The 26,012-nt window shown below is 40.3% G+C and overlaps 1 protein-coding gene across 2 annotated transcripts in view; it reads right to left on the reverse strand.

Annotated features, from left to right (window-relative positions):
- ADGRD1 (adhesion G protein-coupled receptor D1) overlaps nt 1–26,012 on the reverse strand; it is a 158,468-nt gene that overhangs the window by 70,129 nt on the left and 62,327 nt on the right. The window lies entirely within an intron of this gene.

A 26,012-nucleotide genomic window follows, 5' to 3' on the forward strand; every position in this document is an offset into this window, starting at 1 on the left:
ATATAAACACAAATATACGTGTTAATTTTTGCAGGATTGGGGCATCATTCTTCAGCATATATTTGGTTTTGCTGGGTTTTGTTCTCATTGCATAATAAAAATCTCACATTTTAGGATTAATAATATTGAAATATGTGCATTACAATGACCAACTCGCAGACATTTTCTTTCCACAGTAGTGGTTATTTTTAAACGTACAATCAAACTGAAAGAGCAATGCCGTAATTCAAGATTTTATTTTAACACACCTTAGCATTATAATGACATAACTTCCCTCTTCCATAAACAGACTTAGCCACTAACTCAATCTCCTCCATTCAGGAAGCTTTGAGACCCCATCTTCCACTCTGTTACACCAGTTTCATGACAAAATTATTCAAATCATATTGGAGAGAAGGAATAGTTTGTTATAGACAAAATATACAACCTGAGGATTTCCAGGACCTGCTCAACCCTTTCTAATACATAAATCTCCAAAGTCCACATTGTGTTAGATCCTACCTTAGAGCAATTTTTTAATTATGAGAGTCTTCAACATAAACAATTCACTGGTGAATTAACAGCTCGCAGATTATTGCAACACAATTCTGCTGCCAAGCCGAAAGATAACCGAGTATTGCTTTCCTTGTTTTAGAGAAAGAAGGAAACAAACCCACTGCCTCATCATGCTGAAACTCAACCAAGTACAAGTCGTCCCTGATGCAATTTTTCTTCTCCTCTCCCACAAACCCAGCAATGAGTGTCAGGCACAAGGTAGCACAGTTCCCTCCTTACTAGCGATAATAAAGGATTTCTGCCTAACCCAAGACACACGCACATTCATACTGGATTTCCACACATTTCAAGTAGCTATGCTGTAGATAAGACCATTTACTTCATCTTAACTCACGTCTCTGGATAACATAAATGGAATTCTTATCTGCTTGAGCAACATTCCCAGAAAAAAAATTCTAGTTCCTTGACACACCCTGTTTTCCCTAAGCCTTCATTTTAGAAAGAGCAGAGATTGCAGATCAGGTACTCACAGCAGCAGAGCTCTGTGAAGAGGAAAGACTCACTTATCTGCCAAGGTTCTCTATCTTCCCCTTTGACTCTGCTGACATCCTGTAGCCTTCTTGCATGACGGGAGCAAAGCAAATGGTAAAACCTCACACACTCACAAGTGTGCCACACTAGGAAGTGATAATGGGACCGGTTTCACATCCCTCATCACCAGGAAATATCTCACTGATATAACTCACAATCTGCTCATGCCACTTTCTTTCCAGCTGTGGTGAGACAGATGTAGTAAAACCGAGTATACGACATTAATACAGAGGAGTCCTTCCTCATCTGTGAAAGCCCTTCCCCCTCACAGGCTGCCCTATGAAGGCCCCATGCAAGGCTTCAGGATCAAAGTGGCATGTTCCCTGCTAGATCCATCAATTGTGAATTTCCCTTTCCTTTCAGAAAGTGCCCCATCATGAGCCTCACCTTTGAAAACAGCCGGGGTCCTGCACACCTTCCCAATCACAAACCACCTATGAAATATGGAAGGTCTTTCAGAAACTGCTTCCTTCCTTTAATCCCACTTATTGCTGCTCAGAGTATTCTTGAAGAGCCCTAGTTCAGAAACTGCAGAAGACTAACAACCCACAGCTGGAAAACTGCATTCTGCAACTTCAGCTAATTTAGAGTTTTGTTGGTAAGTTCATTCTGTTTTACCAGCAGCAAGGGCATGTAGTGTAATGTTTGCCCATTACACGGTATAATGTTATGTCCATCATGTCTATGGCTTTCCTGAAGTAAGCAATTGAAAGAATCTATAGTCAGTTTGTATTACAAATTACTTCACTTCTGTGACAGACAAACAGTGGCTAAAAAAAAAAAAAAAAAAAAAAAAAAAGAGAGAGAGAGAAAGAGCTGCTGTAATAACAGCTAAGATCGTACAACAACTGTCATTTCTGATTTGTGAGATATCTCTAGATAAATCTTGATTCTTAATACACTAAATGGAAAGGGCACCACAAGGTCATATTGGAAGAAGACATACTAATTCAGTTGTGTATCTTTTTACACAAATAAATCCCAGATGTATGTTTTACCCTCAATTAAGTACCTCTGGCAAAGGACAAGTTATTGTTTTTCTCCATCTTTAACTCTAAACACAGATGTCACTCATTAGACAAAGAACTACACCAAGTGATGTTACCCAGTCTCTGAGCTGTCCAGAATGGCATTCACAGTCACATGGCAGAAGGAAAGATAAATAGCACATATACAAGAAGGGTCCATACCAATTTGCCTATTTACTTCCCTTAAAGAATATGTCCTGTGTTTTAACACAACATAGGCCTCACAAGGTTTTTCAGTGCCATTTATAATAACTGCATAAAATCCCTATTGTCTCAGACTTCGCTGAAACTCTGCAACAAAAGCATCATTAGAATAGAAAGCCCCCTAACAGAAACTGGCTGCAGTGAGGAATAAACCCTCTTTGATCTTCAACAGCTCTACTTCAAAGTACTCTCTAATCTATGAAAAATGAACTGACTGTACCTCAATACTGCATTTTTTAAGTTAAACTGTGTGTGACAGCTTAGATGTGTCTTGGATCCTGTAGCACTGAGGATATTGATTTAATGACATTGATAACAGAGAGCTTAATATACAAGCAGGCTTTTACACTAAAAGATTAAGTCACTTGAGTGTTTATAAAAGCCTGTAAAAGGACAGTTTATGCAGTTTTCAGTAGTGTGGAAAGGGAAAGCATGCTAAATAATCCAGGATCTGTGCATCAGTTCTCCCTAATCTAGGATTTTTATATCAGTCCTTCTGCACGGAAAGGGGTCCATGAAGCTTCTTCAGAAAAGATTTACATTAAGGGAGGAAAGCAACATCTTGTGACTGTGAAACAGTGCAAACTCTATGTCTGTTTGACGGGACAGGTATCCTGAGGGAGGACTGTCTCTGTTTATATCATCGCTGTTCATCATCCCTTACACTAACCACTGACTCGGTAAATTAGTCACACTTGCAAGTCAACCAGAGAAACTCATTGTATGTGTAGAGAGCATACGGAGGATGTGCACGGATGTGTGATGGGGATATGGTACTTACACTGCTGGGAACTAGGCACAAAGCCACGGTTAGTGGGTGAAGAGGCCAAAAAAGGGGGGTGAGGGACTGAAAGGACTGCTGGAAACCTTCAGGAAAACCTAGTTGCAGGAAATGTCATGAACAGAATCGCAGAAGAAATACAGTCAGCCAGCTGCTGCTGGGAAGGCTTGCCAAGGAAGAGAAGCCAAGCAGAGGGTGGGGTGAACCTTTACGAGATTATCTTGTTTCTCCTCTCCTCCCCTGAATTTAAAAAGCAAATATTGAGCTACATAGTGGTGGCCACCAAGGAGGAGGGTGTGCACCTTCTAATTCAACGTATATTTTTCTCCAATATGAAGGACAAATGTGTGGGTCAGATCTGCCATTGATCTAAACTCCAAGGCCAAGATGTTGGACTTCCTCTCATCCAAAGCAGCTAATTTATCCTGTTAAATTCAATTTGGTGTTCACTTGTCTCTACAAAATACAGCGTTTTGTCTAATGTGGAGATTTTGAAGCCTTGTCTTCTCAACCTCCAAGAATACCATGGGTTATTTTGAAGATGGTGAGAAAAGGCACTAAGACAAGCCTCTTCTCAGTATGCTTGTGTCTCTTGTGTAGTCCACAGCCCCACCAAAATATTCTTACAGGTGTAGGAATCAAAAACAGTTTTTATTCTGGTTTGTGGATTAGAGCCTAAAATGATGCTTCTAATTTAAGGATTTCTTGTCCTCACAGTGACATCCTGATTATTAGTGTGACCTATCCAGGGCCGCATGGTTTCTTTTCCATCTTATACGATCTGCTTCTCCTAATTACCTAGAAAATTAAAACTTTAAGGTACATTAATCTACTCAATTCCCTGAAAAGACAGACAGACAGAAAGAAAGAATAATCATCTATTTCTATAGTGGCTATCTTGGCTGTTTTCTTCCAAGCTGTGAGAAAACTGCATTGCAACAGACCTTGGACTTAGATCACCCCAACTATTTTAATTTGGAGTCTGTTTGGTTGATTCACCCTAAGATGTAACTAGCATATGTAATTAAAAAAATGTTACAAATTGTACAAAAATGAATTTAGCTTATGTGTTATGCATAAAAGCCAGACCTTTAGTTGTTCCATTGTTGTCAACAGAGCTATGTCAATACACACTTACTGAAGCAACAAACAAAACACTGTAGGCTCCCAGGGTCAACATGAAAGCTCACTGAATGCATTTCTTAATGGTGCAATCTTATAGATTAAAAAAAAAAAATAAAATCCCATATCACAAATGGTGGAACACTCTGACAGACAACAATACAAAAGAAAAAAAAACCAACTGTGAAATATCAGAAGCAATAAAGGCATCAGAATTTAGAAAAGGTTGCTATATGTAATTGAATATGGATTGGGTTTGATCCTTCCTTAGCCTGAGGTTAAAAATAGTTGACGTATAAAATTTCCTGCAAAAATATTGTTAATCAAATGCTACACCGATAGCCTTCCCCAGTTCTCAGAGTTCTCCATTTAGCAGCTGCTGTATTGGGCACGCAGTGTGAGAACAAAACAAGTAATGAAAAAACCCATGAGCAACAGACTGAAAAATATCTTGGCTGCTCTACCAAATAGCATTTTTATATAGAGAGAAAGAAAAGGAGGAGGGAATGGATGAGGAAATTGTTCTGGTGCTTTTTTTTCTTTTTAATTATTGTGTATAGTAAAAAAAAAAAAAAAAAAAAAAAAAAAAACTAGCAAGTCCACATCCTTTTAAATAAAAATACCATCCTCTTAACAGGATTCCATCCTTTTTATAGCACTGAACAAGGAGCTTTATCCAACATCTTCCAAGAGAACATCTGACCACTTGCAGATCTCAGTGTGGGCTGTCAGGCACTGTGCATCTGTAAAACAGTTGCTTATGGTCTACAAAAACTGAAACTACTACTTGCACTCATCTTTTTTCAGCTTGTCTCTTTGATCCACTTCAAGCTACCTGCTTACAGCATGGATAGGCTTCATGGCACCTACAAAAGCTGTGGGAGTCATTGCTGAATGTACTCCAGGTGCAATGTCATAACAGTATTCAAAGAGTAACAGTTCTTCTCTTTGGTTTTGGGTGCTCAATTGTAGAAAAGTCTGATTTTTCCAAACTGCTCAAGGAAAGCTGAAATATTGGCAATGGAAACTGACTACAACCTTTGAATTTATATTATAATCTCCCAAAATAGATACGCACAACTCCCAAATAGCTTTTCTTTAATTTTACAGCTAAAAAATTCCCACCCTACCACAGAAGTTACATTCCTGATGTTAGCACAGCATCGGTGGGTCAAGTGCGGAGGCTTGGACTCAGGAATTTCTGAGTAGCTCAGCCCCACTAAGCCTCATATCCTCTATGGGCTATGCTTTCATACAATCCTGTTTCAAAGATCTCAAATATGTAACAATATATTTCTTCCCTTTTTCTTTCTCTTTGGCCTGGGTGCATATGGGCACGACGGGTGTTTTGTGTGTATTTGTAAACACTGGGCAGTGACAAGTAGTTGCATGCCAAATTCCTTCAGCTTGGGAGCCAAAACTATTTAAGATGCAGTACTGCAGCGTAAAACCATGCCAAACTCCCATTGACTGCAATTTGGATTAATAATACTCACAATATTGTTGTAAATCATGGTAATAAATGGAAAGCACAGAAAGGCTGAAAAATAGCCACAGAAAGAAGAAAGTTCATTTTCATTAGAGATGCATGGAGCTGACTTCAATGGAAGGCATGCACAAATAGAAACTGCAGGATAAGGACCTTTGAAATTCAATTTGGGCAGCAACCAAGTTACATCAGTAAATATTAGATGTTTAAAAATTCTAAATGCCAGTCAGTGAGAAACGGGGCTCAGCATGGCAGCCTTTCCTTACGTGAGCACCAATAAACACAGGATTGGACTCATGATCTGTATGAAAAGCTGTCTTAATGCTTAACTGAAAAAATGATTTCTCACGTTCCTTGAAGGACAGTTCTGGTCAAAAGAATAACAGAAGTGAATATATTAATATTCTTTCCCTTAAAATAGTGTCGTTTAAGTATTATAATTAGCAATACAGCAGTCAGATGGTTTTCATATGTTAAGTAGTTATAGACATATGTAAGAAAAAAAATGTATATGTACACAGTCCTCTAAACCTGCATGTGATTTAGAGACCTAGAGATGGACTGAGGGGTACAAAGTTAAGTCACTGATACTGAAATACCCAGGACATGTTTTTGCACCTGAGTTTTAGCAAGTCAATTCAAATGAGAGCAAGCAAGAGCTAGTTTCTTTCCTGTGTGTTATTGATAGAATTGTTTACGCAGAGCCAGGGTCATCAAACTTATTGGGACACTCCACATTGCCTCCAGCTGACTCAGGGCTTAACCTCCAACTAGATATTACCTCTTCAAAATTAATGAATGCAGTCTGGCTCCAAAGAGGTCTAATTCAAATCAGGTAATTTAGAATGCAAGTTATTTCACTCAAGGTGCCCGTGTTGAAGCAGTTACTCATTGCTTAAAAGACCTTATTTTGTTTTAATGTAATGCAAGCCCTGCAGAACAGCTTTTCTGCTCTTGGCATCTCCCCTCCCATCTGGCACACACTCAGAGCTACCAGAACTTCACACCTGACGGAAGAAGAAACCCAGCTTGATTGTCAGCCCTCAGGAAGAGTTTGCCAGACTGGCAAATAAAAACCTATAATTATTTTCATTGGTAGACCTACTTGAAGTGGAGATTGCTGAGAGACTGTGAACACCAAATCCCATGGGGCCATTCTCCCCTAACCAACACCTCATTTTTGTCTTTTATGCTCTGATCTGTTTTTAACACATCTGAGTTAGACAGGCCAGGCTGAAAGTAATCTTTGAGCATGGGTGATGCAAAGCTACAACTACAAAACTACCCCAGACCTGGGCATTTGGCCTGGTTCTTCCAGGAAGTAATTTTGTGAGATAGTACTTGCCAAGGCTGGCTACTCAAGTAACTGGTTGTCATGTTCATTCCTCTGCTCCGAGACTGTGTGGCTTTATGCTGCTTCTGCACTCCTAGGCTCTTTGAAAACACTATTTTTTAATGCAAGTCACATCAAATACTATAAAGTTGTGCAAACCATCCACTAGCGTTGCAAAATTCTATTCACATTTGCTGCTAGAAGCCTACAGGCTTTTTTGGATAGATGAATGAAATGTTTCATCTTTTCCCCACCCTCCTTACAATCAGCATAATAAAGCAGATTTTATGGTCATGCTGATACAAGTTCACGATAACTTTCCACGACTGCTTAATGAAATAGATGATGCTGTCCTTTGTTAAGGTTTTCACTGTGCCTTTTTCTGTTACTCTGCATTATTATATTAAAAATGTATTGCTTTTCTAAAACAAGAAGCAGATGTTCATTCTATACACCCTTTCTTAAGCTCCTCTATTTTTCTTAAGTCATGTGAAAGTACGACTAAAGAAAACAACTAGTCTAATTGATATTGAAAAGACTATTTAAAACACATTTTCTAATCCAAATGAACCATAATGAAAGAGGTAAACAAATCTTTCTCCCCCCCACCTGTGGTATTTTGACAGAGGCAGAAATGTTTCCCTTTGCCATATAACTATCCAGGCCAAGTACAGAGCTCTGTAACAGGAAACATCTAGGTAATGACAAGAGTGGTGACAGGGACCAGAAGGCAGACATAAAGCATAATCCCTAAAGGGATACACGGAGTAGAATCAGTTTTAAGAATACTTTTCCAATTAGGTAATATTTCCACAATTCTCAGTTTCCAAAACAGTGCTTAGACTTCTCCTCCTGATGGCATTTTTAAAGAAGAGAAGAAACATTTGCGTCAGATGAGAACCATTCAAGACACTCAGATTTAGCATTTAAAGCGCAGTTGTGATTTGCAGCCCTCATGTTACTGGGGCAAAGAGAATTTAAGTCAGAAACAAGAAATTGGGGAAACTCAGCACTAGGTGGACAGGAGTTAGGCACATTGCCTGTTGTGCCATGCTGCCTGTGGAGGCAGCCAGTGTGTTTGCTCTGATTTCCACAGTACATCACCCATGTCCCAAACAAGATATGCCTGGGGTCTGATAACAAGCACCAGCAAGAAGTTGCACCTAATTCAAAAACAGCACAAAGCTACAAAACCCAACAGCAATGGCAAGTCCCACTAGCACTTTTGGGTTTCAATTTTACATTCTTCTTTGCCAAAACACAAATGAACTCTGAATTGGCAAACATCTCTGTTTCCTGCAAGACTGAAAGTTGTAATTAGAAGAGGAACCAATCAATATTCACTCATATTTATTATGGAAGATGCTTTAGATTTAGGCAATTTTTCACACAAGGAACACATACTAGTTAGCCCAAGATAGATTTCCAGGTGAGGAATCAATATGTACTACCTTTTTCTCTATGTAGACGAAATGAAAAAGCGCAAAGATGTACTAATTTTCCTGCTCAAAGACCAAACAAAGTCTATGCCCTTATTTTTGAAAAGCACAAGGACTTTGGCAGCCTGGAGGAATGAAACATTAAAATTTCATGTACTCTTCATGATAATAACAGGAATAATGGACTGTTTATGCAATAATTGGAAATAATGCATTTATCTTCTTTATAAAGGCACCAGTGACCTGCACGTCGCCTCCAAGGACAAAATTAGCTTCTGGAAATGAGCAACTTTGGGAGTCTGGGAATGCAAGAGGTCTGATATGACCAAAAATCCCCCACAAAGCAGGATAAAGACAGAAGGCACCATGGAAATAGGACTATGGCAAAGGGGCAGGGCTGCTGCTCCTGGGGAATGTTCCCTGAGCCTCCTTTGGGAGCCCAGTTAAGCCAGCAAGGCTTTACTCAGGGCTCCAGCTGAAGCACAGTCCTATCTCCTGTGAACACACACACCTGCATAAGCAAGGGCTTTAGCAACCCTTGGTGAGGAGGAATAGAGGGACAGCAAAGCAGCAAGACCTAAGTGAGCCCCCAAGGAGCGAGGACTTCAAGGCACAGGCACACAAAACCTTTTGCTTTGGCTGCGCACAGCGGGCAAATGAATGGAACTCTGGTTTATGACATAGATTTGCTAATATGAATAAAACTGTACTCCTGAAGGAAAATACCAGCTTCTTCAGATGTCGGAAATCCCTTCATCAGCTTTACTAAGAGTTTGATCAGCTCTGTGTGGCACACTTTGAAAAAAACAAGATTTCATAGGATATTCAGCTGATTTGTCATCATACCTTTGTAGAGTCGTCTTTGCTAACGTTTCTTTCCAAACAAAGGGCCATGTTTTAAAGGGTGTTCTGAAGATGTGATTTAATGAAAGCTTTAGGAGGAGTTTTTAATAGTTCACGTCAGAAACACAGCACCAGGCTTTAATGATAAAAATATTTACCACTCAGTACATTTGTTGCTAATATTTTTTTTCTAGGACTGGATTTATATGTTAGCATTTTCCATTCTCATTAAAATCCTGGCTATGTGAATGTTGCCTCTGAAAAGCAATGCCTCACATTCTTTGTGAATTATATGTGGCAGCCTTTGTTTTATATTGACCCTTTCAGCTCTTACATCCCTTGACTAGCTGCTAATCATCATTTATCCTTTCCCTGACTCTGCTAATCTCCGGGGAGCGGGTGGGACAGGCAGTCAATGGAAGCAATGGAGTATAAATAATGACAGAGTACAATAAACATTCCAGTTGCAATGCCATATCTCATGACAAAGACTTTTAGAAAGATACAGCGCACAGTCCTATGATAAAGACTGTTGTAACCAGACTGGAAAATATTACCAAAAAATTATGCTTGCTTAGGGCCAAGATATTCAGGCCCGCTAGGTGAGATAAGGGAACGTTTATTCTGTGTAATCAAAAAATCACTTGGATCCAGGACACTTGGTTTTATTCCCAAATTCACTTTCGCCGTGTGACTTTTAGCAGGTTCTTTCTTGTCTCTCTGTGTTTAGTTTCTCATTCCTTATCCTACCTATTTAGTCTGTAAGGTCTCAGACTAAAATATGACTCCTGCAACTTGTTATGCTCTGCAAGGTAGGAATCCAGGTAAAGTCTGCAGAGACCAGTGTAGAAGCCTGTATTCACACACAGCCTCATACTGCGGCATTTTCTGATAACACAGAATCACAGAATCCTCTAGGTTGGAAAGGACCCTGGAGATCATCTAGTCCAACCGTTTGCCTAGCACAGTTCCCACCTACAGCATATCCTTAAGATCCAAATCGACCCAACTCTTGAACCCCTACAGGGATGGGGACTCCACCACCTCCCTGGGCAGCCCAACAACCCCTTCTGGAAAGAAATGCTTCCTAATACCTAGTCTGAACTTTCCCTGGCACAACTTGAGGCTGTTCCCTCTTGTCCTGTCGCTTTCTACTGGGCTAAAGAGGCTCAAACCAGCTCTCTGCAGCTTCCTCTCAGGTAGCTGTAGAGGGTGATGAGGTCTCCCCTCAGCCTCCTCTTCTCCAGACTAAACACCCCCAGTTCCCTCAGCCGCTCCTCACAGGACATGTGTTCCAGACCCTGCACCAGCTCCGTTGCCCTTCTCTGGACATGTTCAAGTAACTCTATGTCCTTTTTGTAGTGAGGGGCCCAAAACTGAACCCAGGAATCAAGGTGCGGCCTCACCAGTGCCGAGTACAGGGGCAAGATCCCTTCCCCGTCCCTGCTAGCCACACAATCCTGACACAAGCCAGGATGCCATTGCCCTTCTTGGCCACCTGGGCACACTGCTGGCTCCTGTTCAGCCGGCTGTCAATAAACCCCCCCAGGTCCCTCTCTGACTGGCAGCTCTCCAGCCACTCCTCCCCAAGCCTGTCGTGCTGCTGGGGGTTGTTGTGGCCCAAGGGCAGCCCCTGGCATTTGGCCTCACTGAAACTCCTCCAGTTGGGCTCAGCCCATGGCTCCAGCCTGGCCAGATCTCTCTGCAGAGCCTCCATACCCTCGAGCAGATCAACACTCCCACCCAACTGGGTGTCATCTGCAAACTGACTGAGGGTGCCCTCGATCCCCTCCTCTAGATCATCAATAAAGATGTTAAACAGGAGTGGCCCCAACACTGAGCCCTGGGGGACACCACTCGTGACCAGCCGCCAGCTGGATTTAACTCTGTTCACCACAACTCTTTGGGCCCGGTCGTCCAGACAGTTTTCTACCCAGCAAAGTGTGCGATTGTCCAAACCTCTAGCAGCCAGTTTCACCAGGAGAATGCTGTGGGAAATGGTGTCAAAAGCCTTATTAAAGTCAAGGTAGACAACATCCACAGCCTTTCCCTCATCCAAAAAGCAGGTCACCCCAAGATCAGGTTTGTCAGGCAGGACATGCCTCTCATAAACCCATGCTGACTGGGCCTGATCATCTGGCTGTCCTGCATGTGTTGTACAGTGGTACTCAGGATGAGCTGCTCCATCAGCTTCCTGGGCACCAAAGTCAAGCTGACAGGCCTGTAATTTCCTGGATCATCCTTCCAACGCTTCTTATAGATGGGCGTCACATTGGCCAATTTCCAATCAGTCGGGAACTCCCCAGTCAGCCAGGACTGCTGGTAAATGATAGAAAGTGGCCTGGCGAGCACCCAGACAGCGCCTTCAGCACCCTCAGGTGTATCCCATCCGGTCCCATAGACTGGTGTGTGTCTGTGTGATGCAGCAGGTCACTGACTGTCTCCTGGATTGCAGGGGGGCGCTCTCCCAGTCTCTGTATTCTGGCTATGGAGGCTGGATTTCATCAGTACAACTAACCTTGTTATTAGAGACTGAGGCAAAGAAGGCATTGAGCACCTCAGCCTTCTCCTCATCACTTGTTACCATATTTCCTCCTGCATCTAGCAGGGGATGGAGACTCTCCCTGGACTTTCTTTTGCTACTGACATACTTATAGAAACTTTTCTTGTTATCCTTGATTGCAGAGGCCAAATTAATTTCCAGTTGGGCTTTAGCCCTTCTGATTTCCACCCTGCATAGCCTCACAGCCTCTCTGTAATCACTGTGTGTGGCTAGCCCCTTCTTCCAAAGGCTGTAAACTCTCCTTTTCTCCCTGAGTTGCAGCCAAAGCTCCCTGTTCAGCCAGGGTGGTCTCTGGTGTCAGCTTCTCTTAGAGCACCTGGGGAGCGCCCGCTCCTGAGCCATTAACACTTCCTTCTTACAGAGCGCCCAGCCTTCCTGGGCCCCTGTACCCTTCAGGACAGTCTCCCAGGGGATCCTTTCAAGCAGGTGCCTAAACAAGACAAAGTCAGCCCTTCTGAAGGCCAGGATGTCAGTCCTGCTTAGCTCTCTCCTGACGTCTCTAAGAATAAAGAACTCTATTATTTCATGATCACTGTGCCCTAGTCGGCCTCCAACCTCCACGTTGTCCACCAGCCCTTCTCTGTTCACAAAGAGGAGATCCAGCAGGGCACCTTCTCTAGTTGGTTTACTCATCAGCTGCGTCAGGAAGTTGTCTCCCACACATTCTAGGAATCTCCGGGACTGGTCTCGTTCTGCCGTGTTGTATTTCCAGCAGATGTCTGGGAAGTTAAAGTTGCCCACAAGAACAAGGGCAAGCAATCGTGAGATTTCACCTAAGTGCCTATAAAATATCTCATCCACCTCTTTGTCCTGGTTGGGTGGCCTGTAGTAGACTCCTACTACAACATCTGCTCTGTAACAGCCATGGATCATCTGAATACCTCCTTAAGTAGCTGGTGAACCTGGGGGCTTTCTTCCCCTCACTTCTGTCTCCCTAAACTCCAGGTGGGGAGATACATGCCCACTGCTTCACTTGTTCCAATTCTAACACACAGCCACAGAGTGAAAATTATCTGAAAACAAACAAAAATTATCCCCAACAAAAAATGCAAGTTTTCTATTGCATTAATAACCTACAGCTGCTGCCTTAAGCAGTACAATCAATAAATGAGACAAGGAACCCATGGCAAGGGAGACAAGGACAGGAGCAGGACTGCTCTGTTCACATACAACCCAGATCTGCACCTAATCGTGTCTAAAGTTAATCCTGATCTTGAGACAAAAATACTCTTCTGTGATGCTTCTGGGGCAGCAGAGAGATGTAACATTCCCTCTTGCAAGACTGATTCTTAGACCTTAACATACCATTAAGATATTATATTCTACTGACTAGGTCTTTCTAGGATTAAACTCATGGGTTTCCATTGCTTTTTTTTTTTTTTTTTTTTTTTTTTTTTACCTCTCTCGAGAACATTTACATTTTTCTTCTTCTGATTTGAATCTTTTCTGCACATCTGCCAAATATGAGTTGTCTTTTAGTCTGCTGCATGAATGGGGATGAAATTCACACAACTATTTAGTTTAGTGTCATTTTTCATTCACAGGAAGTGTCAGGGTGCCAGAACTATTTGATTTGTGCATCAGCCACATCCAAAGAATTGAGAACCAGTCTGGAATTAGGCCTGGTCCATTAACTCCAGCTACAAAGTTGAGTAATATGAGACTAAGCCACCAAGTTCGTTTTTCAGATGAGAAAATGGAAGTTAGTGGAATTTTGTGTATGTCTCTAGACATAACGCAGATAAGAGATATTGTTGCTGATACAGCAGTGACAGAAAAATAGCCAACTGTAATTTAAGGCAGGGCCCCCGGCTCTGCTATGGCTGCGGTGCTGCACAAGGACAGAGTCAGGGGGTGCAGCGCTGGATCCGCCAGGCACCCTCCTCCCGCGGGGAGCCTGAGCTGGCAGAGGGACCAGGGCTGCAGAAACAACGCAAAGACAACCTCAAGGCTGTGTTTTCAGAAGCACGACAAATGCAGCACTCCTGGGAAGATGGAGTTCCGAGTTTTCAGTATAATGTGGTTGTTCTGGGTTTTTTTTCAGGATAACCAGGATGAACGTCTTAAATTATGGGTACATTCAACCTTCCAGTCTTTCACCACTCTGCAAACAACACCAGCTTTTCCCCTTTTTCCTCAGCTAAAAGTTTACATGAACTTCTGACTACAAGAGTTGTGTGCAGCTGTACAGAAGCAGGGGCAAAGCAAACCCAAAGCACACTGCAGCAAGCTCAAGAAGAGGAACACGCAGGCGATAAGGTATTGCTGCCTGGCAGCTGATTAATCTGGGCATATCATAAAGTGCCACATAAAGGCATCTTCTGCCATAAATCTGAATACCTCTGTAATTGCTCAGTTCCTAATTTGTCCTGTTTGTCCGCAGCTCCGTTTTAACATGTGATTCCTGAATCAGCAATGGGTCCCTCTGGAAACTGAGCTAATGGTTTGAGGAATGCAGCTATGGTCATTAGAGCTTTGCAAAATCTCCAAACTTGCTTGTCAATTACTTACTACGGCAATTTAAAATGGGCAAAGAATAAGAAATCTTACATTCTCCCTTCAATGGAAGTGCTGCTACACCCCTTTCCTTTCTCTTTCTTGCACTTCAGTGAAATGTCACTGTGTGGTAACCCGGATTTTTAAGCATCCTGACAAGATGCAGTGACCAGTAGTTAAGTAACATACCAGAGTGCCACATTCCAGTAAGCTCCTGTGACAGAGGCACGCTGTAAATCACTTGGCATCTTTTCTTATTTTTTTCTTCAAGTAAAATTACATAAATAGGTAAATGCTTTTAGATCTAATAAACCTATAGTCATACATAAACAGAAATGGCTGACTGCACTATTTAATTTACTAGGATAACTTTCTAGAACTTAAGAAAATTTACAAACCAAAAATCAAAAACCTTTAGCAAACTGCTGCATTACAGCAGTTTTATAGGGCTCAGAGGCACACGTTCTGTTCCCACTGGATCTGGTCGGGAAACTTCCAGTGACTTTAGTAGGTGCAAGGCACAGTATTCCTGTTGCACTGTGATTAAGAGTTACTAAAAAGAAAGACAGTCCCGTCTTAGGAACACAGTGTCTCAGAACATTACAGCAACTATTTCAGTGTCATCTGAGTGCTAGTTCGGGATGCTTTATGCCATGGAACATGGAGGTTTCTTTCTTTTGCTAAACACATTATTTTTGGAAACATTCTTGCTAGTGTTCATGGGAATATTTCCAATGGGGCAACACTTCCAATTAAGACCTCCTTTTTAGAGTTTATAAATACTTTAATAAAGTGGCTGACAGCCTTAAAAATAAATATATTTTTTAATAAACTGATGATGGTTTAACCTGTCACAGAGTGATACACAGTCCAAATAAGTCTAGAGAGTCCCTCCAACCATTACTTAGAACTTAAGAACTTTCACTACGCTCATAACCAAAAATGACATGTGCATATCTATCCCATGGTCATATCATCTACTACTTCTTTAGGAATACTTTAGGAATACTTAAAAAGTGGTTCATTTAAAAAATGCAAAGTTACTTCTTACAAAGAAAGAGAGGCTCTTTCACAAACTCTTGTGGTAAGTAATTCAAAATTGAGTATTTCTAAAAATGGAGAATAGTAGAAAGAGAAAAAAACAACCTTTCCTGGAGATGTATTTAGATCCTATTCAGCACAGTAAGTTATTGGGGCATCAATGCTGTCACTGGAATTCTTGGACTGGCCTGCACACAAAAGGCTTTGATGCAGTTAATGGGAACATTACACAAGCACTCTCATAAAACTACACCATAAGGCTCCAGTTTACCTAGTGGGGACCATGATCACTGTAGGGAATAGCCCAGGTTGTCCTCACTAATAAATCAGAAGTTTAAAGCACCCGAGTGAAACAGCCTTGGGCCTCAATACAAAGAAAAGGAGTATAATTTAAATGCAATCTTCCAGTTTATGGCCAGCTTTTCATTACGGTCTTGTGTTACACAGAATCAAAAAGCAGAAGAGCCTGGGGAAGAGGATGGAAAGACAGGAATAGGGAAGGAAAACCACATCTCTTTCTTCCTCTTGGACTCAGCCATGGGTATGAGTTTGTAATCTGTCTCAGAGTACTTCACGTGAAAGGAATGAAAGAAAAATACAACTTTCAAAAGTAGCAAAAATCCATCTGAAATGTTATTTACCAACAGGATTATCACTTATGCCCCTTCAAACTTTCTGCAGAACAGTCAGCTACTTCTGGTGCTACCCAGTACCTGTCAGGTGCATTTTCGGTAGGATGCACCCACTGCACATAGTGGAGGGCAAAGAGTAGTTCAGAGAATCTTCTTAGCACTTGTATCAGGACTTCAGTAACACAGCAGGCCTCATTTCCTTTTTTTACACAGTAGCGATTCATTTCTGCTTATTTCACACCAGCAAAATATTGATTTTTGTTCCTACTTCTCTTCTCATTTGCCTTGGCAAACTCTCCTAGTTCGTTCCACATTCAACCTCAGTAGAGCAGGAAGAGCAATAAAATCAAAAGGCCACATCCAATGTCTCAGATGAATCAGTATGTTTCAGGAACATCTAACCTTTAACGTCTGCTACCCATAAAGGCAGCTTTTAACAATCTGGTCATTAAGGATGTTCAGTATAACTTTTTAATGCAAGGAGTTTTAATGCAAGTTTATAAACAGACCTATCTATCCATCTTGCACTGGACCTACAGGAAGCTTCAGGATGAGCGCAGCTGTAACTGAGACCGAGCTGTAACATAAATCAACAAGTGTCTGTATGTCCAACCTAATCTGACTACAAAGCGAGCATCATTACGGAATACATGGCCTGGTCCCACACCCATTTTAGCCAGTGACAGCCTTTCTTTGGATTTACAGGAGATTTAGATCACTGTCTCCATTATACATCCAGCAAAATTCTTCATTAGCACCCCCAAAGACTTCAGGTTCTGCCTGATTTCATTACTGGAAGCCCAACAAGAGCTTTCCATCACCAGAGCTCTTTCCAGCACACAGGTGGGGCCCACTTTGAAGGCACATTTTACTTTTTTTTCCCCCGTTTTTCCCGATTGTACTATTTTCTAGTATATTGGTTTCAATTGACTCAGATAAATGTTGCCCTAATGCCTATGAATGTGAGCTGCTGTATTCAAAGGAGCAACTCGTGTAAGGTAATGTTCAGGGCAGAAAAGCGATCGCTGTACGCAACAGCCCTCCTCATTCTTTAATCTCTACCTTGGGATCCACTTGTATCCTTTTCCCAACAGAACAATCTACTTTTTTGTGAAGAGGAATTTGCAGTCTTACTGGAGAACGTTTCAGCCATCTTCACTGAGTTTAGGTGTTGCACATCACAGAACAGAAAGCTAGAACCGATCCTACATCACATTAAGATATGAGTATCATTCCCCCTTGAGTATACCAAAGAAAGGAAGGGGCTACTCAGGCATCACAATTATGCATGTCCTTTGGTCTGCACCACTAAGGACCTTCTTGTTTGCTGTTAGTGAGGGTATTTAAAAGATGCAACATAACTATCACAAGAACTTGCATGAGAAGACAAAAAGATAAAATACATGCAAAGACATCTGAAGGCAAAAATGTAAACATTCAGGTGTACTGAGTAGCTATTTGATGCACTATTGAGGGTTATTAGATATAATCTGTATTGCAGACGCCTGTCTTATGCTTGAAGAATCAAGGTTATTAAAATACTATTTCTCCCTAAATCCACACGCCACTTGTAGTGGTTTTAGCTCCTCTTTCTTCCCTGTCCTCAAGGACTGAAATTATAACAACAATCACATTATTTTTTAATTTAATAGAAGGAACAATGAAACTAATTCCAGCCTTGGGCTGCCCAGACAGCAGTAATTTACTCTCATCCTTGATGTATTGTACATAAATCAGATTGCAGCTAGATTGCATCTTTTTATCAACCACACACTGAAGAACAGGAACATGGAGCTTCTCTCTGTTCTTTTCACTGGGTGCCTAGTGTTCCCTCTGCCTCAGTGGGAGCATGGTAAAATACTGAAAAATCTAAAGATAAATTAAAGCATACATAGCAACATAGCCCATGTAATAAAATTACTGTAGATGGCTATATACGTTGTGCAAATTACAGCACACAACTATGTGGTACACGGATATTATAGGTTACAGCACTCGCTAGACTTGGATTCATCAACTTCAGCTGACAAAAAAATGACATCCCAAATATCTACTTTTGCCTACTTCTTCCTAGTAATTAACACAAGCAGTCTTTCATGCACGCTACACCAGGGGACTGCTATCCAACCGTTAATAACGCACACAGGCCAGCAAACGTAGCAATCATGAGACTCTGATATGGCAGTCTCCAGTTCCCCAGCATCAATTACTAACACAGCTCCTCTGACACAAGCTATATAAAGCAGTTTGCTGGCATGCTGAGGGCTGAGGCAAAGTTTAAAATATCCTCAGAAAACTAATGTACGCAGATTTCCCACAATTAAAAGCAGTGGGGGTTTTTTCTATTAATCTTGATTGTAACATTTATAGTTTTCTTTCCTTTAAAAAAAAACACCCTTATTTTATCTTGTTGGTTGTTTGTGGATTTTAAATGTACTTTTCTTAGAGGGCCATTTCATGAAAACAAAAGAAAAAAAGAAAAATATTGTTTCCACATACTCCTCAAGGTCACAAAAATGTCTTTGAGAGAATGCTTCCATGTTAGGCTGAAACAGGGTGGATATTATTCAAGCAGAACTATTGGAACCTAATTCTAACTTCATATGTCTATAGTACTTCTTTTTACTCTGTTCTCAGGCTGAAACACATAATGTGTTTGGGCACAGCACACAACTGCAACTAAAATACATCCTCTGGACCATGCCAGCAGTATTTTGACTGTGGTTGGAAATTATGCAAACACATGGATGAACACAGGAAAGAGAGAGTCTCAGAAAATACATTCTGTTCACAGAACAAACAATCTCCGATTAGATTAAATTAGACTCCAGTTTATCTGATAGTAAAAGGGATCACATCCAAAAGAGAGCCATAGCTACTAATGTTCAGTGCACAAACAGTCTGTGCTCAGCACAGTCAGAAGCCTGATGAAATATAAAATTATCTATTGGTGAGATTTGGACAGCTTTCTCATACACACACAACAAAGAAAAAGAAAATTGCATGTATACCTGTCCATTAAACTCCTTTGTGGTGTGCAATTACCCTTTTCCAAGTTCACCCGTTGGACAGAAAACTCATCAAGATTCATGAAGAATTGCTTCTTACTTTTCCTGAAATTTTACATGAAACAAATACTCCTCTCTACATTTCGTTTGGATGGTGGGGGAGTGTTTCAATTTTGTTTGGCTTTTCCATTTTTGGTGCAATATGTGTTTGGAAAAATAAAAATATTAAATTCTATAAACTAAAATACTGAAAATTCCTAATTTTCTATACCATTTCCCCCAAGAAATCACTCACTAATAAAAAATTGTCCCCTAATTTTGAGTAAAAATACTATGACATTTTCAAAACATTTTGATATTCCTCTTCTGGGTTATATTCTTTTGCTTTTTCAGCCTATATATAATGCAGCAAATTATGAAATTCAATCCTACTAAATCTTTCCTCAGAGCACGTATCTGAGGTATACATTGTCACAATCCAAAGTTGACAACATAACTGCTCAACATGTTTCCCCATAGCATATAAACGAAACAGCCTGCAGGCATTTTTATCACATACATTTTAAGGACATAATGTGTCATTTTTCTTTTTACACATTTCCCCTAGCTGTTACCCTACTGCTTTACCCAAGCTTTTTTTCTCTTCCAGTGTAGGGAGTTCAGTCACTGGCTTTGGTGGCAAGAGAATCAGACCCACCCAGTCCCACTGGGGTGATGATGTCCAGAGACTTTCATTAAAATAAAGGAGCAACAATGCTTTTAGGTCTTGCTTGTTGGTTGGCTGTGGGTGGTGGGTTTTTTGTTGTCAGGTTTTTTTCTTTTAGACCATGACAAAGCCTGAAGCCAACAGTGTCATTTATTTATCTGAGTCTTTCTGATGTAAAGGTTACTAAAGAGCTGTTTTTATGAGAAAGAGGGAGAGGGGGAACAACTTTGCTTTGAGCTTGTTTCTAGTATTTCAACTTTTAACTCTGAGGACAACTTCAAGGCCAAACTGTAGACACCTAAAATACAGGCTTTCTAAAGAAAATGCTGACGGCCTATGAACTATAAAAGTTATGGAGAACCCTGTAATAGTAATAATAATATATTTCATTTATATATAGTGCTTTTTCTCTGAAAACATTTCTTAAAATATAAGTCAAACAATCTCATCTGTGGCAGTAAAAAGGACTAAAATAACAATTGTCGTAAACTTCTGGATTGGAGGAAGGTTCCACCCCGGGTTCAGTTGCTGGCTGGGACTTTATTTCCAGCCAAACTGAGTTAAACTAAACAAATTATTTAGGTCAGCTCACCTGATCACTAATGCCTTCCCTGTGAACTGTTCTGAGTGTCAAGAATGAGAGCGGGCACGCAGCAAGATCAGATGTCCAGAGATTCGCATGGTGACGAAAAAAGATTTCCCATAGGGCTTCGAGATCCGAGCAGCCCGAGAGTCACAGACCACAGCGCACAGCTGATAACTCTGAAACTCCAGCGCTTGAGATTTCCCTCCAGAGAGCTCAGGAAGGAACAAGTCACCACTATGAAAATATACAGGCTCTTTATCTGGGTAAATAATAGTAGGGAAAGGGAAAGAGAAAAAAGAAGATAAATTTTTCCAGCAGAAACTAGTAGGGCTGCAATGGCTTTTCCAGTTTCAGTTAAATCTTTCTGTTGAGATGGTGACTTCAGCAGGGAATAAATATTCTCCTGAAGTTTCTCCAAGCGATCGAAGTTACAATAAATAATAATAATCAAGTAAACCATATGTGAATCCTATATGAATCACAGAAACTAAACACATAATCACTTGGGGAAAATTGAGGCTGCTTCTTTGATGTATGCTCTTTCCTATTACATTACACAGTATACAACAAGTCTAGCTAAAAACATGAAATCATTAAGAAAATAGTTTTAGACAGAACTTGGTGATTTATTTTGCATAACAGTTTCTTTTCCAAAGATCCTACTAGCAAGCTGAATACTAAATGTCTGATTCGAATTTATGATGAGAAATGGACACAAACCAAATAGTAAAATACTTGTGGCATATGGGAACCAGCAACTATGTGAGCTGCCCAAGTTTTTTTTCAATTAGCTTCACCTGCTTTTATTGAAAAAATAATATCTATACATAAACAGCCAGCTCCTGGTCTCTTTGAAGTCAGTGGGAACTCCTGCCATTGACTTTAGCGGGACCAGAATGTGGCTTCCTTGAATCTTATTTGGAAGGTGGGGATGGGAATTTGTTTAGTTTTTGTTAAATATATGTATTGGAACAGAAAGACTTGTCAAAAATAAAAAATCATAAGATATCTGCCAATTAATTTCAACCAGTAATGTAGCAGCAATAAATCCTAAAATCTCTGTTTTGAGTCTTTATTTGTGTTAAGTGCCAACATGCCAGTCCCTGAGCGCACACACAGTTTCTGGTCTCAAGAGCCAAATATCTAAATAGAAAAGGATGGTCAAGAACAAAGCTGAACGATCATTGTGTCCATTTCACACATGGGAAAACTGAGGTACTGAAGTATCATAGAATATTTCCCTTCTTGAGAGAATTCATCATACTTCCTCTTATTTCTTCTAATTGAACCAACTACATTTAAATAATTTGTTCAAAGTTACAGAAGCAGATTATACCAGATCCAGAAACTGATTTTAGATATCAAATGCGTGGTCAGTGTAAAACTACCTTTTCACTCTCTTTTTGTAATTACAATCATTCACTCTATGCAGCTGCAGTTCACTAGAGTAATGATCAAGGGTATCATAGCAGCTCTAACTGAGGGACCGTATATAAGGATTTTAAAGGCAGCAAAAGAGTAAATAAACGAAAAAAAAAAATTCTTGCGCAAATTGGTTCATCTTGATATTTATCCTTACAGAAAGGAGATTTACATATTCAGGACTGCAATTATGAAGGAAAGCAATTTATACATTAATTCAGCAACACTCTCGAAAACTGAGAGTAACACGATTATTGTGAGTACTCACATTACAAGTGAGTACTGAATAACCTGTGCTTTTGCTCCCAAGAATTAGAACAAACCAAAGAGACTCTGAGAACTCATACGCTTAGTTGGAAAGATACGAAGTATCTGGATTTCCCCCACAGAACCAGAACTTCCAGGTGTCAGGTTTTGTATCAGAGGCAGGCTCCTAAGGGCTGTTTAGGACAAGGACAGATTTTCTGATGGCTCAGCTTGATCCAACCATATCACGAGGCCTATTAAAATTGAAGTGGGCATATAATAGACAAGGCAAAATAACGAACAACGATGCATTGGCAGAAAGATGAACTCTACCAAAACCGGATCATTTCCAGTCTTTTTTTCCTTATTTTATCTTTAGAAAGTTCAGAAATCTGGGACACTGCTCAAAAACTGCGTGGTTTACTTATAGCATATCTGAGACTTGGCCCACAATCTGCATCTTTCTCAATTTCATGGGAATGACAGTTGCAGGAGATTTGCCGTAGTGCCTGGTCAGCCACAAACCAAAAATGCCACATGAAAAGCTATTTTCATAGCATTTATGTCCAGTTCAAACACAAATCAAGAAGTGCATAGTTATACACTGTATTTTTAAGCTAACAATATCTTTTTGAATCTCGCTAAAACTTAGGTACTCTTTGGTTCAGAGTTTGAGCAAAGGTTTATATAGTTTTTATTTTCATTAATTTTATTTAAATTTCCTATGCTCCTACAGTCAGTCCCTCGGGACTGAAGAAGTTGCCTCATTCAACAAAACCTTGAAAGTTTTCTAGAACAGCTGGGTTTAAACTTTACCCTTATAATTTAACTTACTGGCCAAATCTTTTATTTGCTTTAGGTTTTTCTCTACATATCTTTTTTGGAACCTTTCCGAGCTTTTTATAAGACTGCCATTTGCATGTCAGCTCTTTTCCTGCTCTCAGTGTTCTGGATCACGACAATATGATGATTTTCTCAGATTAAATACTTTGATTTGAACAGATATCTATCAAAGAGACATATTGTATAGCATTAAGATTTAATAAAAATCAGGAGTAAACAGAAATTTAAAAGGCAGATTAAAAAAAAAAAGGATACTTACAGGACTAAGAATGAGCCAAATCTTGTAAAGGCACAAGTACCCAGAGCCTTGTCTAGTCATTTTTATATATGCAAGGCCAGCCTCAAGTGCTAGTGAACAGGAATAGAATTGCATCAGTGTCCACAGTACATAGCTACACAAAATGCAAGGCAATGGAAATTAAGGTCCATGTTCTCAACTCAGTGTAAGAAAGCCAAGTTCTGAATTGAGCAGTTTACACTCACTGCGAACCTCGACCCCAGGGCAATTCATCTTGTGAAACATTGCAGACCCTTCTTGCTTGGGGATTTTCCCCAGATGCTTCTATCAATTACGAGCCATCAGATGATGAATAAGTGGATTTGGATAAGGGAATTTATCGCTACCAGAAAATGAAGAAGGCAGTCTGATGTGGATGCTTGGAGCAACTCACCTTGTGGCTAGGTTTCTGGATACAATAATTCAATATAGTTTGACATATTCAAAGACAAGACAAATCTCACTGTAAGCAAGGCCACAGAGATTATGATTAATTTTCACATATACACTTCTAACACTCACTAGTATAAGCTTAAATCTATGTGCCAAATCCTTTTATTTTTGTCAGAAGCTATTTCAGATTAACTGAATGACGTGATTAATTATTTTTTAAAATGTGGAATGTGAAAGGAACATCTATTATTTTCTAAACTAAAAGGAGCACCGTTTCTTAAATCAATCCAGATCATGCAATCTACTTGAAAGGACAAATTACAGCTTGATTGTAGGGCAATTATTCTGGTGGGTATCACTTGAATGACTATAAATGTGATCCTTCACAAGCAGTATTTGTTATCTGAACACTAATGTCATTTAATTACAGGATGAAAAATATCTAAGGTACTTCAGGTCAAAAACTTACTGAAACGACTGTTCTACACATATGCTGTTGTACTTTCCTGGAATGGGTCTTTCAGCCTTTGAGGTCTGAGTCCCAGGGCTCAAAAATAGTTCTGCAGATGCTCATGGAGCTACACAGAAGAGAAAAGCACAGAGCCAAGCCCATGGACGATTTGCTTTCACTGATACCTGAATGACAGTGCAGCAGCTTGTAACAGCAAGCCCACCGCCACAGAGAAAGGCGATATCCTTTGGAAAGACCAACCGTGGGGTCTGCAGGTTAAAGCAATTCGTTAGAGCAGAAGTATGCACTCGTAGGGCTCACTGCACTCCTCTGCGTGGGTTGTATTTCACTCATAGCGAACGGCTCTCAGGGAAGACTTGGTCACAAACTTTCTGAGTTGGCCCCCACTGCTTGGTGCATCAATCACTCCCTTATTATAGCCTAGATTGCAATAAAAAAAAATATGAGTGTAGAGTTTATATTCTGAACAATAAATTGTCTCTCTCCAGAAATGTTGTATCTAAGGAACAGTAATGCAGAATTTATTGCCAAGAGCTGATTATGAAGACTGTGAACCAGGCTCTGGGTTATTATAATCTGATTAGTATAACAATCTATTTTATCCCTCTCCCTGACACTTCAGTGCAGATTATCTTGAATACTTCAGCTGGTTGTGCTAACCCACTGAGAAGTTCTTCCAATTGCACTGGCTAACATTAACTCACAATGAAAATGTTTACTGTGTTAAAAATAACCCTTTCAGCATTTAGGGGAAAGAAAAAAAAATCCCTTTATTTGTATTTATCTTCTCATTCTTCACATTTTAAGTCATGTCTCAAGATCAACTAAAGAAGGCCTTATTGTGGTTCCAATGCCAATACTTTTATTTCTCATATTCATTGGAACTGACATTTCTCTGGACTCCGTTCACACTATGACTTATGAGCTTAATTGGGTTTCATTTGTTTTGCTGTTTAAAATAAATTAAGACCAGGGTGGGGAGATTTATTCTACCTCATGATATTTATTTTCTAATATTGTGCAATGTGCATTCAGCCTTCTAGTTGCTATTGAATTATGCCATCTATTATGCCACTCTGCCAAGGAAAGACCTTACCTAAATCCTCTTCATTTCAGAACTACGATTTCATTTAATCCCTGTAACATAAACCAGAGATTTCTACTAGTTATACTCAAGCTAGGGATGAGGAGCTGAAGCAGGAAGACTAAAACAAAGCTAGCAGCTGTGCCTGAGATTAGATGGTTGTGCAAGGGACTGAAGTTCAATCTCCCAAGTGCAGTCTTAGGATGGGTCATACGTGTTCTTAAAATAATCAGCAACAGCAGAACAACTGAGCAAGCTCAGGCTCAGAGGATCTTGGAAGGTCTTAAAGAAAAAACAGAGTAACAATACATGATAAATGATGCACTCAAGCAGATTTAAATCACAAAATACCACAGTTCAGGAAAAGTTCTTTTCCTCTGATACTGCTGATGCTGGAAATAGCTGCCACATGTCTAGACAGCAGAATTCCCTCCCCTTCCTCATGGTCCTCTGCAGGCACGAGCTGCCCAACAGAGGCCACGGAAAGGCAGCGGCTATAGAGATGGATACTGCACCTGCCCTCCAAAGCACAGGTACTGAGGAGCTGTACACTAATCAGGATCCCCCTACCTGAGTATAAACCACTTCATTTCATCTTTAGAATCAAGATTCATCTGCCTGTGCTGAAGTCCCAACACATCTGAAGCCAAATCCAGTCCACATCGTAAGATATTCTTGATATAATAAGAGAACAAGGTGATACATAATCTTTATGCTGTTACAGTTAGTTCCTGCACTAGTTTTGCCTGACTGAAGCCCAGAAGAATTTATCCAAAACTCACATAAGATTTTATACAAAACTCACTGATGTCCAATTAAGTTCTTGCACCAGGGAAAATACTGTCTCCAAGGAGCGAGCCACCGCACCAGAAATGAAGGCACACTTAAAGCATGTATACTTGAAGTAGAGAGAAAAGA

Source organism: Athene cunicularia (assembly GCF_003259725.1).
Source record: "Athene cunicularia isolate RWA chromosome 15 unlocalized genomic scaffold, athCun1 chr15_part1, whole genome shotgun sequence".
Classification (NCBI taxonomy): domain Eukaryota; kingdom Metazoa; phylum Chordata; class Aves; order Strigiformes; family Strigidae; genus Athene; species Athene cunicularia.